The sequence below is a fragment of the Gasterosteus aculeatus genome, chromosome 12 (genome assembly GCF_964276395.1).
Source record: "Gasterosteus aculeatus chromosome 12, fGasAcu3.hap1.1, whole genome shotgun sequence".
Classification (NCBI taxonomy): Eukaryota; Metazoa; Chordata; class Actinopteri; order Perciformes; family Gasterosteidae; genus Gasterosteus; species Gasterosteus aculeatus.
Genome location: NC_135700.1, coordinates 19,256,695 through 19,272,537, shown reverse-complemented (window position 1 = coordinate 19,272,537; position 15,843 = coordinate 19,256,695). Strand labels below are relative to the sequence as shown.

The 15,843-nt window shown below is 41.4% G+C and overlaps 1 long non-coding RNA gene across 1 annotated transcript; it reads right to left on the bottom strand.

Annotated features, from left to right (window-relative positions):
- Positions 1-475: 475 nt before the first annotated feature.
- LOC144385353 (uncharacterized) lies at positions 476-14,554 on the bottom strand. The gene is made up of 3 exons (XR_013451594.1): positions 14,387-14,554; positions 8,567-8,680; positions 476-3,065 (listed from the first exon to the last, which is right to left on the bottom strand). It is a non-coding gene; the product is annotated as an uncharacterized LOC144385353 (long non-coding RNA).
- Between the last annotated feature and the right edge of the window lie 1,289 nt (positions 14,555-15,843).

Sequence of the window (15,843 nt, the reverse complement as noted above, 5' to 3'; positions counted from 1 at the left end):
TGAAAACATTTTGCAATTCCATTACAGCGTTTTCTGTTGAAGTGCGATGCCATCGATGCTCTTCATATCTAAAATAAACCCAAATCCCAGAATCCCCAAAAACCCTCTCAGAGCAGCTGCATAAACGGCTACCAAAACTGTGCCTTTCCTAAACAAAGCCTTCAGCTCCATCATCTGGATTGTAATGGATTTCTAAAACAATAACAATTACGTGAGCTGACCGAAGCGGAAAAGGTTTTTGGCTCAACCTTTCTTCCGTCCTTAATAATTGTGACTAGTACAGAAAGCCTCTTCCTGGAGCTTCCTCACGAATGGTCACAGGCGATTGACATTTCAGAGCAAATAAAATGTCCCGCAGCTGTCAAAGTAACGCTGTTTGTATCTTCCTTTTTATAAATAAATAAAAAGAAGCAGAAACCCTTCTAGAAGGGTCTCGGAGTTCTGTGAATTACTAAATACCACTACACCTAGAAAACAGTTACATAATTTTTATTATATTTACTTGACATATTGTTTAAAAAAAAAAAATTCCCCTCCGCTCAAAAAAATGAAATGAGGAATGCCTTTAAAAGCTTAACACATCAAACACGGCACAAATCATTTGACAGACAATGTTATCATGTGTCCTTAGTCTCCGTGTCGGGGGCTGGCTGGAGGGCAGAGTCACCCCCGTCCAATAAACACTCCTCTGGCTCTGCGTAGCCACAGCCCCGGGGGGGAGCGAGTGAGAACGTCTACGCGCCGTGCTTGGGTTACAGCTGCAGAGCCAGCCACAGACAGGTTAATGGGAATATCATAGAGTGGCCTCAACTTTTATTTCAATAAACTCCTTACATTTTTAGACAAGTCATTCCACTTGATTCAAGTGTCTCGTAAATGGCTCATAAATGTCCATTTATTTTATAAACACTGGGGTTCTTTTCAGGTCTAGCAGAGGGGACTCTTACTCAAAAGTGGTTCTTGTCTTCTTGTCTTTGCATGGAGGTAGCACAAAATGACAGTAAAATAAACAAAACGAAGACTGTTATAAAACAAGACACGGGCCTCATCCCGTCAATGTCAGAGAGGCCCCTCCACCGACACACACCCACAAAATGCGTTGGGTTTAACAGTCTCTCGTTGTCGGCCTACTTTACTTTAGAGTGAACAAGCCTGAAATGACCTCACGCAATACACATCTGCATGTATTCCACAACAAATGCACATTTCCTCAGCATACAGTAACACACACACACACACACACACACACACACACAAAAGAGGATTGACAAGTACATTGTTAAAAGCTTCAGTGCCATGTAAAGATTTCTTTCCGACACGGTGAGCCAGAGAAGTTAAACTTGCATGTTTTTACCACAGAAATGGGGGAAATTTGCTTTACAACATCGCCATGTTTGGATAAGTCAACCCTTTTTTAAAAAGGTGCATTAATTATTGTTTGGCCACTAGAGGGCAAATATAAATAAAGAGGTCCACAGCTATGTCCCAATATGTTGAAATTCTATCATGCCCCAAAAAACATAAGTACAGCAGGTTTTTAATATGCCAGAACATAAAATCAGATCAGATGGCAACATCATCAATATCACCAACATCTGGCCTAAACGTATCCACGCATACCATATCCACACATCTGTAAACACCAAAACACTCACTATAGAAGAGGAAAATGGAAAAACAAAGGGTGTAAATGCTGAAATGAAGAGACTTTTACCAGAGGGGAGCAAATTCTTAAAACATATGCTGATGTCTCACACTCTGTATAACACACACACACACACACACTCTCACACCTCATGTGTTAAAGTGAAATCATCCCTCGAGGTGGCATTTGAGATAAATCAGACCAAAACATTTACGATACGAGTCCAGAATAAAAAAAGGGAGAGAGACTGAGTTATGCTTATGATGGGATTTCCGTTGTTCATATTCAATATTTGAAATTGACAATCTGAGGCCTTGGTGCTCTGCTCTCTGGGTGGAGACGGACGAAGTGAGTATCTCAGGTGAACGTACGGTTGATCAGGAGGCGCATTGTTGCAGCTGCAGCAGTGAAACAGGCACTTGAGAGTTATGAAAAACAACAGCAACCCTGCTTCCCTGGACGTAATCCCTGTTAACTGATTGAAAGATGCTGGTCAAGATGGACTGCTAATATTTCACCACATTGGTGGCGCCATCAAAAAAGGACCTTTTTCTACAGCTGTGATTACATTGACACACACAACTCACTAATGACGACGTAGATGTTCTAATTAACCCCAAAACAATCCAGTAGCTCTTTGACATGTTGTGGAGAGCTAAAGATTATTTGTACTGCGTCCTCACCGTGTAGACGTGTAAATTTTCTTAAATACAAACCAGAAGGAGAAATAAATATATTCTTGGAGTACTTTTTAATACAACGCTTATTAATGTTTACTTAAAAAATGAGTTTAGTTTGCTCTGCTTTCTTAGCCTGGAAAAGTGATTGCACCCTAATTGCACCCCAATTTGACACTGTTTTGTTTGGGGCGCCGTTTGTTAAACGAGGACAGGTGGACCAGGGCAAACGCTCTGAAAGAGCCTTATTATTTTAGTGTTCCATTATGAATTAATGTTTCAGACCATATGTCAGACCAAGTGAGTTAAACTGAGAATTATACACGCTTTTTGTAAAAATAAATATTTAATAATTATATTACGCTTATGTTCATGTTAAAGAAAACGCAGAAAAAGTGCAACATTTGGTCTGACATTTCTTATACATCATTATTGGCAGTCGTCACCAGACAATTTATTAGAGATCTGAAAAGCTTTTGAGACAAACCCTCCAACAACACGGCTTCAGTGAATGTGACAGATCCAAAATGTCCCATGTGGACGCCAAACCAAGGCTCATCCGTTTCCTTTTGTGCAGCACGAGGAATCCAGCTCACTCGAGACCACAGCGTCTTTAAGTTGAGTTATTGGCCGTGCCGTCTGACAGATCACCTTCCCAGCTTGACTTGTGTGGTTTGAGGCAATTTCATTTTCCATCGCTCTGAGAAGTTATCTGAATGGATTGTACAATAATCCGTTGTGCCCTGAAACCACAGAGCAAATAATTAGTCTGTGTTCAAATGTTTGACGGGAAAAATTAGTAACAATCACCCAGAGAGCAGGTGTTTTTCTTTTTCCGTCTAACCCCCCCCCCTAACCCGTCGCTCAGTGCCCACAGCAGAGAAGGTTGTGTACAAGGCTAGTATTGATTTTAAAACCATTTGACAAAGAATAAATAAGACAGGAGAGGAGGGAGGCCTTAGCCATGAGCTTTTTGATCAATCAACATGTCACAGCTGGAACTAAATTCAATTCTTATTTATCAAAATCCCCTGCTTGGTTAGAAGTCTACGCAATGATGCTTTGCAGAAGGCCTTAACGCTCCTTTGAGCCACAAAGCATCACTGTGGTGGAGGGGCGTGGTTAGCTCAGCTGCAGGGGGGAGAGCGGGGGAGTGGTTCAGGGGACGGTGCTGGTAGGTGAAGAGTAAGCAGGTGTGTGGAATCTGCACTAATTGCCTTCTTCAAAAGCAGTGAGCAGGATCCAGGTCGGGGGAAGAAGATGAGCCGAGCAGAGCTGAGCGGAGCACGGGAGCAGCACGCGAGGGCTGAGCGAAGCTGGACAGAACGGGCTTATTCCTGCTCACTGCCATTCCCCATTTTTGGACAATAAAAACTGGTTACTCCCATCCGTGTGTCCGTGCGTCTGTACAGAACCCGTCGGTGGTAGCGCTAGCACGGCTACAATCACTGTCAACGACGTGGATTTCACAAAGGAAATCTTTATCCCATGAAGACAATTTATTAATTTGAATTGCATGAGGTCACACATTCATCGAGATGTGAGACATATTGCACGTGATCGGCAATGTCAAGGAACATACAAACCCTGACTGGCCGAATTAATACACTTGATTGTGCAAGACATGTTGCCAAGTAGTTCAGCACATAATTGCATTTATGTTCACGAATGAGCAGCTATTACTTTTCATCCCTCTGGATCTGCCACTGAGCCCTGTAATTTATGAAAACCTTCATAAAACAGATCAGAGGTTGTGATCCAACGAGTGATTTTATAACAATACAGTCTGATGAGGGACGAAAACCCAGGACACCGTCAGCCAAACACACCTGATTAGGAAATCCATTTTCTCTTGTCTACCCATGAAGTCACATAAAAGCTTTCTTGACTTCTGTTATTATTGAAGGAAAATAAAGAAGAGGCCACGTCTGTAGAGCTGTTCAACAATCCACCCACTCGGGCACCTTTACTCCACCGCCGTCACTTCATCTCAACCCCTTCGCCTCCCTTTGCCAATGCCATTGTAATATTATGTTAAGTACGAGCACACATGTCTGTGAGCAATTTCAACTGTAAGGCTCGACTGGGGCAACTGGAGGACCCTCACACAAAAGTTGGATTGATACGCAAACTCCACACAGATGGAAGCAAGCGAAGCACCTTCTCGCTGGACGATACCAAACACATTGTGTCAACATCACAATTTGGCCATTGTAATGGAAGCCACCCGGCTATGAATGGTCACATTATGCTTGTTTACATAACAAACATACATGCATTTGTATTATTAGTAATAGTATGAGTAATGTAAAATAATGCAAATGGAGTTCTAATTGTAATCGAAAGTCAATGTTGTTGATTCTCATGTGTTGTTTCTGCCCCCACAAACTTATCATTATCAAGTACCATATCATTAATAAGACAATGCTTGCAAATAAGACAAAGCTGACTCACAAACTTATTTGGGCAGAAGTAAGAGTTTAACTCAACCAGCGCTCCCGCGGTGGTGTTATCTCAGGGAATTCTCACCTAAAACACGCTTAACAGAAGTCACGTGTTAATTCCGTTAGTCACGCGTTAAACGGTCTTCTTCCAATTGAATTAGTCGAGGCAGACAGGCACAGGTCACGCTGCCATGTCCTCGGTCAATTTACTTATCCTTTTATTCCATCGCGATCGGAACACCCATTTCCTGTCCGGTTTAAACTTTGATGATTAATGGTTATGAAATTACATAAAAGCGGCGCAAATCTGCAAGATTAACGCCCTCTGGTGAGGGCAAATTCTCTCATGAGCCACTAAAGAAGAACAGTAAGCGGGATAAAACTAACAGGCGAAACATAGAACCATCCCAAATATAGTAGATTCTGGCATTAGAGCAGTTCAAAGTTACAAATTCTAAATAAGATGCTTGCCTTTTTCTGGCAAATCCAGTAAAAAAGAAGCTACATAACAGCCATGTATTAAGTTGTGACAGTTGGGTCCAGTGTCCCCTGGATATGCATTCGTTATATATTACGGCAGAACCATAGATGGACAGAAAGAGACAGATGGAGTAAAAAGTGATTAAGTTGATACTTCAGATGCATAGTAGTATGGAAATTTTTATCTTGAAAATTGATTCAGCTAATATCCCCTCTTAAGCGATGTGAAAATAAAGAATAATTAAAAAGGAAAGTGGGATACCTACTTTTACAACAGTGGAAATCATGAACGAAAGCTCATTCCCCAACGTGCAAATAATCAATCTGCAATGCTTACGACAATTAACAGTCCTGAGATGCAATAAGAGCTGGGTGTTTTGACAGCTTAGATTTGGATTAAACCTGGCTTAATAAAATCATTTTTCTCACAAAAGGCACTCCTTCAAATCCAGGGCAATCAATTATTATGAATTATACATGCACTGAATTAAGTGTCTAATGTCATTAATATGTCTCATTAGTTTGCATTGAGTGCAGGAGATTTTCCCCAGTGTGACTACTCCATCAAAGGGAGGAGGGGTCGGGGGAGGATAACAGTATTTGCATTGAGCAGAGGCACCATTGTGTCAATGTCAAATGGAGTGTTTGTAATGTCTCTCTCCGCTGCTGGAAAGCATGAGCTTTTTTCATTTCAAATATTTTCAGTGATGCATTAGCGTCAGGACGTGTCGGTTCCATTTCTCAGAGACGAGCAGAGGCCCGACAGCCCAGGCGGATGTGTAAATACAACAGAAAACACTTAACTATGAGATCATCTGCACCGGGTTATTAATCTTGCTTTTTAAAAGGGCCAGCGTTGTCCGACTCCATCCATTGTTCTCTTTGCCCAGAGTTGCTAAATTCTGAACCATGTTATCCCCCCCCAAAAAAAATCCATTAAGGAGATGGATGTATTTTGGAGATAACAAAAAGGAGCAACCGGGTGCCGTTCGGGTGGGTTGTGGGTTAAGGGCACATTTACAATGGGCTTCGTTGTTTGCATGGGAAAACACACAGGCCGTAACGGCTGCTGTAAATCCACACAGAAAATGGGTTTTAATCCTACTTATTCAGGGCACATCTCAAAAAGCCACTAAAGCATGTATTGCAATGCATTATATACTGATACCTCAGATGAAAAATGAACCACCATTGCCAACATTGTAGACTGCATGAAGAAGATAATCTGCTATCGTTTCGTCCTAAATGTATTCATAACAGCTCGCTGTGGTGATTCTCTGCAATTCCAGCACAAGCCCCGGCATATATTGACCGTATTTATTCACAACATTAACTTCTAGACATGTCTATGACCCATGTATCATCTCCGCTGAAGCGGATTCAAGGGGTGATGACAAACCACAGGCCCATAATGCATTGCAATGGGCCGACAGCCCTTCACAACTACAACGTAGCATCAAAAGGGAAATTCAGTATTCGTCCTGACTGTTGATCCCGAGAGGCCATAGACAAGTGACCGGCATATGTTACAACACCCAGAAGTATAAATATAAGCAAAGACTTGCTTTCATCCATTAATAATTCAAATTGGTGAGGATATAGAGGCAGATAGTGGCCTTTCTGTTGGGCGGGGGGACTTCTTATAAGGAAACTCCGTAACCTCAGCCTTGTTGAATTCACACCCAATCCAGGTGTGCTTAAATTAATTACAACTAAATAAATAATGTGCAAGGAGCCTATTTAGCCGGTTTATTCTGAAGACATAAAAGCTATTCATTATCAGGGTCAACGTGGGAGAAAAGGGTGCGTTGAAATTTGTGTAACAGGTAGAATCAAAGTTTATAAACTTGAGAAATCAAAAACTATTGATGCATTTTTTGTTTGTTTTTAATTGTATGACTGTCTGTTGCCATTTTTCCAAAGTAGAAATGTAGTGTCCAACTGAAACAATAAAAATAAATTACTCTTCCTTGTTTTTGCGTGTCCAGGGAGCCAGGTGAAGTCTGCCCTTATTACCAATGTCACCGATTCGATTAAGCAAGAGGGAAGCAAATGATCCCGATGAACTAATGATTAATCCGGCAGGTCTATTTACTAATGTACCAGAATGCATTAGAGGCATAAGTTAATGGGGACAGGACATCAATTCAAATACAAATGAACCACATTTGCATTGGACGCTTATTGACTGGTGTAACAAAACGAATTACAAAAGGTAATCTACTTATAAACCTTAGAGACGGATGAAACATGATTCCCAACATATCTACAATTTAACTGGGGCGCATTCTTGCCTCCAGAAATGACAGCATCGATCCGAACCGATTGACCGGTCTATCGTCAAAATAAAACATCCCAGCAAATTAAAGGAAAGGCTGAAAAGAATTAACCCGATTTCCTGTGAGTGCATAGGGAGGTACGTTTACTTTGATAGGGCGACGCACCTTTCCCAATCCACTCCCGTCGACCATAACCTGCGAGAGTGAACGCAAACATTTCTACAAAAACCACGCGTTGTGTGTACTTCACAGTAACCAACTTCCGTCATGCCTTTTGGTAGCAGATATTTTCCCACACTCCCCCTCTGCCAGGTAGAGAAAGGACGGTGTGGGGGATCGTCAAACCCGCCAGAGGCGACAGGGCTGTGGCGCTCCTGAAACGGCTCTAGCCGAGCGCGAGGCCTCCCAGGGGGAGAGTAAAAAAAAAAAAAAAAAAATTTCAAAGTTTAAAAAAAATAAATAAATACTCCTCCCGCTTTGTGGATGAAAAGCCCAGACTTAATCCACGCTTTGTTCTTGTACATAGATGAACATGAAAGCCCTCTACTGCGGATCGCTTCGCTCTCGGCCCTCGGGTAAAGCGCCGGACCCGGAGCACCGTCTTATCAATAATGCTGCGCTCTTCACGATGGGCTTAAATTGGTGGAAGATATTCCACAATTTGACGGAAATCTATCCATCCCCTCTTCCCAGCGGTAATGACACTTTTGCGATCTTGTCTAATACCATCTAGTAAGTGATTTTTGTAAGGGGAGGAGGGGGGGAGGTTTAAAAAGAGAAAAGCAGCAGTTCTATTTGATGTTTCGATCTGGGATTGATCTCTGAGGAAAGACTCACATTCTGAAAGTAGGATTATTGGCTTCGCTGGCTCTTCTCAGATGTCAAAGATCTTTGAACAGCCTTGTAAAGTGCACTACTTCCAGGCTGCCGGTGAACTGCTTATGAACTCATCAAAAGAGAACCTGTCTCCATATTAATGAGGCGCCTGGCTCTCGACAAGGGTCCTCTTCCCACACATACCTGTCCCCTTGAGAGACTCACCGCCTTTTCCTGGAAACCGCCGACCAAGGGTGCTTCTCGTTCGGGAGCTGGTGGCTCCTCACGTTTTCACGTTGGGGCCAAATGCCCAGATGGTCCACGGCGCAGAGAGCAACACTGAAAGAAAGAGTCAGAAATCATCAGGAGGGACAGAAGTGCAGACTTATAATTAAAAAACACATACTCAAAAATACTGTTACTTTTCAGTAAATCACACCAAATGTGTCGAAACAGACATTGAGATCTCGCCGCTTTTCATCGTAAATACGAACACTAATATCAATGTCCGTCCCAACCACGTCGACCGGCCCTTTGCTTTATTTGATTGGATGCATTGGTCAATTGTGCCATTGAGTGTGTGATTGGAGATTCTGCGCGCGGTGCTGAAAAGTTGGGAATATTTGAACTTTTAGAGGGCCTCTTAAAAACAAGAAACGGGTTGCCAACAATAAACTGGTTTTCCCGTGGTACTGCGCTACATTGTGGCCATTATCTACTTAACCCGGACTTTAACCTTTACAATGTTAAACCACTCAAAAAAAAAAAAAAAAAGGTTCCCAAAAATATTTTTCTAAATGAACAAATCCATCTCACATGATAACATTGTCAACAGAATTACACAAAAATCCGATGACAGGAAGCCATGGTCTCATAACATTGGGGGAGTGTGTTAGTGATAAAAGTGGTCAACCTGTAGTGGCTGAGCAGTGTGGGCTGGGGGGGGGGGTGCTGAACTGAAATTGATAATGTAAAGACAGATGGGGGTCTCCAGGGAGACAAACTGAATCCAAGCAGATGGCCAAATTGCGTCTTATTTATGTGGAGCGGAGGCCTCCTCGTCCGCATCGGATGATGGATCATTGTAGCGCTCTATGCATAAGCACCAATATGCTTTTAAATCAGGCCGGCTTAAAGCTGGAGAAAGCCAAAGAGGCAAACAGTGCCATATTTCAGAGGTGCTGTCAGGCGCATGGCTGTGGAAGGGGGAGTAGAGGGCTTCCGGTAAACAACCTTAGCTACAATGAATCTAATTAAAAAGACCCACCTCCACTGTCTAGCGCCCTTCCCACCACGAAAACATGCGTCTGTTCCATCTGTGCCCGACGCTGGTGCCTTAAAAGACCGGCCCGCTCTCGCCCAGAGGGAGACAAATATGTACACAGCACCTCTTCTATTTCTGCAGCAAAACACAGCCAGATGAAGAGGAATCACAGCAACACCCCGGCTCGCTCACACTTGCGTTAGTGGTCATTGTGTTTTGATGACACGCACCGTTGTTATCTTCGATCTGCCGCTGTGTGCGCAGACACAGACAGATTGGTTAATATGGTCGAGGCCCCTTTGATCTCGCCCTGTCCCCGGGTTAACTCTATTAACGTCACCCCGGACAACCTATTTCATATTTACTAAGTCTCTTTCATCTCCCCATGCAGTAATTGGTCTCCTAATGCGAGAGCACTGGTGTGAAGACCATCCATCGGACTGGAATTACACAGCGCGCCCTCCCTGCTTCTCATAAGGACACTTCAATACTAACCAGCTTTTCAGGGTTGGGGATCGGCGCTTTAAGCCATCGTTCTAAATCATTTGTACAGCGTTGTCCATCTTTGGTATAATACAAATTGCATTATTACAACGAAACAGCTTTAAAACTCATAGCTAGCACCTGCAATACATTATTGTGTCAGTGTTCAAACGATTAGAGAAACAGCTTTTTATATATATATATATTATAGAGAGAGAGAGAGAGAGATTTAGCACTTTACTTGATGTGCATGGTCCTCAGAAACGTTATGAAAGATGCACAAGACTAAAAGCTTGCAAATGTGCTTACACCAAAAAATACAACTGTATGAGATACTGATGTTTACTTACTGCCAGATGCAATGTACATATAGTTTAATGTGCAGTTTCATTGGATTGTTAAGCTTGTTTTTAAATGGTTAAATAGAAATATTACAGACAGGATCGCATTTACCATTTGCAACACATTTACTGTTAAACTCTCCCATCCACAAATTAATTAAGTGAAAAGGTTTTCGTTATACTGCACCTCTCATAAAGAGCTCATTTAAAAAGTCCAAGGCAAACCAAGCTGTACGCCTGAAAGGGAGCGTCTGCTATCAGTGAGGATACTGAATGTTTCAGTTATTTTTTAGGGGAAAAAAAACTGCCCACAGAACAGTTAAGTAAATGTGTCATTAAGTGGGGAATGTATAACACCTCCCGAGGCCTCCCATATTTCACCTTCCAGAGTAACACCAGCAAATATTAATATTTGCTTTTCATTTCGGGCAGCAGAGGCACTCTATTTAGAAGGAGTGAAAAGGGAGGAGGCTCCGAGTGTGGCAAATTGGGCTTTCAAACAGGATATTATAGTTACTAAAAGGGCTTGATCGGAAGTTTATATATATTTATTTATTTTTTCCAACGGTGAAAGGAGAACTGACATTAAAGGGAAAGGCTTTCTTAACGAATGACGAACGAGTGTGATCGGCTGAAGATCGGCGCGGCAGCTGCCAACATGTGTCTTCCTCAGCAGCAGAGTGTTGAGGAGAGAACACATAACAACGAGAAGGAGCCGCGGCGCAGTTGAAAGCACTTTGGGTTCTAAACGGAGAAGAAGTGAAAGCCAACTAAAGGGCCCCATTTGGAGAGCGGATATGCAAAGCACCAAACACGGCAAAACATCACAAGTTGCATCACATAACTGCCTATTGATGAATTTGAGGATAAATATGATTAGTGTTTTAACACAATAAGGAACTGTAGCAACTAAAGGGGATGGAATCATAGGAACGGCAATGAGAGGTGCTGAATGGGCTTTTGACATAATTTCAAAAATGCTCTTAGCAGCATGCAGGAACCACAAACAGGTTCAGAAGGAAAGCCAGGCAGTTTTCTGAAAGTACGGATTAATACCTCTTGCGCAATAAAATCCCAGAAGAGCACAGATCTCTCACACACACACACACACACACAAAGAAAAGGAGGACTTTCCCCGAGAAAGAGGGCCACGTTTCTGCAGAGTGCCCACTCATTCTACACATCAAAGAGAAATGTATGATTCGGCTGAAATAGTGACAGTGTCTGCACTCAATTTTGGTAATAACTTGCACGGAGAGAAAAGAAGAATCTGGAAGCAATTTGAGATGCAGCAAAGTTTTCCATTTTCCTCTAACGAAAGTTATTCTAACGGTTGACCTTTACGGCTTGAAAGGCCATTCCAAGCATTCCGGGGTGCCACCGCTGCTCTCAAACGGAACTTTTTAATTCTATGCGTCACTGTTGTTTTTAGGCCTCGTCTCTTGGGTAAAGCACTTAGACTATTAATATAGACGCACTATGTGTGCAGTGGGTATTTCTGCTACGGTTTTACATTTACATTACAAACAACTTTAGTAACCTTATTCTCAAGAGAAGGGAAGCCCCCGGAAACAATGTTTGTATCAAGTTTACACAAAGACTGAATTATGAAACTTGTTTTGCACATTAAAAAAAAATTGCCACTCAAAATGTCAAAACAGAATTGTGTTGTTTTCGAGGCAGTAAGATGTGGGTCGACAACCTGCTGAGATCTCTTCCTTTCACACTGCTGCTCCCTTGTGGTGTATCCAGATATAATAGACTTTTTCTTCATACAAGTAAAAACCAATTGCCCCGTGTGATTCATTCGCAACAAAAACGGGGATCGGATTGTTTTGATCATTTCTATTGTGTCCTGTACAGTTAATGAAGAAGTCATACTAGTTTTTACATCAAAATAATACAAAACCATCTGCCTGCTTTGTTGACAACTACATTAATTATAGCTTAGAATTATATTTGTATTCAATATTCAATTAGTAATCAAATGACTGAACTCTACACCTTCACATTGCTGCTATCCTCTATATGTCTCGTCTCTCAGTCGGATCATTTTCCAGTGACCCCAGCACCCTCATCACAGCCCCGGTCTCTCATCGAAGCAATCAGGTAAATCCCACATTAACTGGGGGGGGGGGGGGGGGGGAAACAGCCCATTAATATTTCACTTGTTTCCAAGCCTGTTTGTGCCATACATCAATGCCCGACCATTCCTTTCAAAGCCATACATTAGAACTATTTTCAAAATACTTCATTGTCAGCCTGTGGCAGCCTCATTACTTATTAAGATAAGAGAAAAGATGTGCAAGAGCAGTTGGTGGCTCAGCTGGCTTTAAAAGCTCCATTTTACCGTTTCCACCCATTTTTGCCTGCCTCCTTCTCCGCTGTGTGAGAACGCAGTCAGAGTACCTTTAGGAAGTTCCTGGATGAAAATGAGCTGGATGTTAGTTTAGTTAAGGGATAAGAAAGACATGCCTGCCGTGCTAAAATAACTGCTTAATCAGCACGTCAGCTGCATTAAAGTGACCTCAAATCTGCAAGAGGGATGTTGACGGCAAAATATTTGGATGCTGTATATACAACAAAACATAATAGAATGTGAACATCTAAGAGTTACACTGCAGCATATAAGGGTGTGTAATTGACAAGAATAAAATGCTTCACATCATCATGATTCATCCTCAAAAACCAAGCCAGGTATGGTGACATTACCACAAATTCATCCTTTTTAAAAATATTAAAAACTACATTCAGCAACTGTGACTATAATGCTGGACTACAAGCATTGGACCACAAAACATTATGTTTTGTCTGGTTTATGACTTTCTGGGGAAATATTGCAAAGTAATATTGGGTTAAAAGCTCATGTCGCTAAAAAGAAACACAATGGTCATTTTGATGATTCTGTAATCACTAGAAATGACATATTAACATATCAGAAATATTTGAAGGAATACACTGACGTAAGGGGGTGGGGAGGGACAAAACAAAGATTGCGGAATTATTGCCTCATCCTCTCTGGCAAAACATATTCAATTGCTATGAATCTACTACAAAAGAAAGAAAAGATCAGAGAGGAAGATGTAAGAAAGTTATAATCTTGCTCTATAATCGTACGTTACTGTCACTCCTCCAGCATGATGGCATACCTTCGTAACTATTGGGAAACGCTTCCAATGCTTCATGAAAGGTCGAGCCACGGAAACTCTCGTGACTTTGTTTTGAAAGTTTTCCAAATCAATTGCATAAATGCTGTACCTTCACACAGTCACACAATTCTTAATGTTGAAGGCCCAAATTAGTGAAGACGATCTGTCTTCGTCTCCAAAACGCCAAACGGATATGTTAGCGAATGGAAACCAAACACCAGTAGTGGAAATAAGTGGAAATAAGCCAAGTGAAACTCTGGGAGGTCAACACTGGGTTGGAAGGAAACTGTCAGCCATTCATTTCCTTAAGTGTCACTAAATCTGCCACAGGACCCGAGGGAAAGCCTGAGGAAAAAACATGCCAGGTGTGGTGAATACTACGTGTAATCGGACTAAAAGCACTGGTTAAGAACCTGTGAACAACAGCACGTTGTTGAAATGGCCTTTCACCATGTGTCAAAAACCTTTATCGATATATTGTATAATTAGACAACGTCTGCCCATTTGGAGTCGTCATAGCAGAAAAAGCACAGGTGTGAGTTATAGCACCAATTAAGGAGTTGTTCCATCTAAGTCTCCTGCTATCTTTATGGCACGAATCTGGACTTTGACAATCTAAGTGAAAGTTATTCATCACTATTAATGCGATTAAGTAGACCTACGCTTTCTCTGCCGTGTTTTAAAAAAAAAACTGCGACTTAATCCAAATATGAACCAAGAATTGATTTATAATCCGACACCAAACCACGTGCAGTCAGCAACAGTAACGAAGCGTGACTTCACCCAAAGTTACCTGAGTTCGCATCACCTTTTTTTTCTAAAAACTGTTTTGGTGGCGCTCCTCTCGACGACACTGGTTAGTTTTGTGTCCTCTCGACTCGGCCGTGCGTCCTTCTCTTCGCTTGGAGGAAGCAGCAGTAGCGTATATCAAGCTGTGGGGCGCAACCCGCTGGTGGCTCGCAGTGGTAATACAGGTGGGGGCGCATTGGGATATTCGTACTTTTATTTCAGGAACTTTATTGATAATTTCATATTTTACAAAAGTACAAAGTACACACTGCCGTGACCTCTCTCAAAACGAAATACCGATCCAAGCTCAACATTGAGCATTACTTGTGAGTGGCCGTAAAAAGTCTGCATTTGAAAGCAGGCTCATTGAGGCCACTAATACTGATCAAATGTTTTTTAGTGTAAGTAGTTTTACATATGTGCTCTAAATGTGCTCTAAGCACAATAAGCTATTTTCTGCCTAATATTTGTTATTTTTTGCATGGATAAAACTTTTTTTTGCATTCTTACAACAAGATTGGCTGCGGACCAATCCAGGGTGTACCCTGTCTATCGCCCGAAGTTGGCTGGGATGGACTCCAGCCCCCCCCCCGCGACCCTGTGTGCAGGATAAGCGGTTTGACAATGGATGGATGGATGGACAACAAGATAGTTGTGATTTTTTTTTTTTTGTCTGACAGAGCAATCTTTTTTTTATTTATTTTTTATTCCATAATATGAAATACACTACCGTTGAAAAGTTTGTCCTTAATTGAAGAAAAAGGACTGCTTTTTTTCAATGAAGATAACATTAAATGAATCAGAAATACATACGCATTCTTTGAAGAAAGCAAAGTTTGAAGAACGAAAGTGATATCAAAAATAAAATTCACAATTTCTAACCTTGTCGATGTCTTGACTATATTTTCTATTCATTTTGCAACTCATTTTATAAATACAAATGTGAGTTTTCAAGCAAAACAATAAATTGTCTGGGTGACCCCAAACTTTTGAAGTGTGTTATTTCAAAGCGACAGTCCTTATCTATTCACCTGAACTGGCAACATTGAAATGTGTCTTTGTTGTCAGGAGCCTAAGCTACATTTGTTTACAACTTATCTGCTATCGACAGATGGCAAATAGTGGAAATAGTATAATCATAGATTAGCCAATGAAAACCACATACAAGTATGGATTCACTTGTAAGATGTGTGCCGTCAAATATACTTCATTGAGAAGCTGAATTCCCATTTATTGTCTTACAGTTTAATAAAGATACATTGAAGTCACAAGACATAATATTCAACATTAAATAAAATGTAACAAATTTTTGTTTCTAAGATACTTGTTTTACAGATGGAATCTATCTCCCCAACTTGGACCAATAAATGAGAAAAGTTTTTAATTACATGGTTGGTCGGACTTTTTTTTAAATCAACCTTGTAGTATACCACTTTTAATTAATAGCCTTACAATGCCACACACCATCAATGTGTC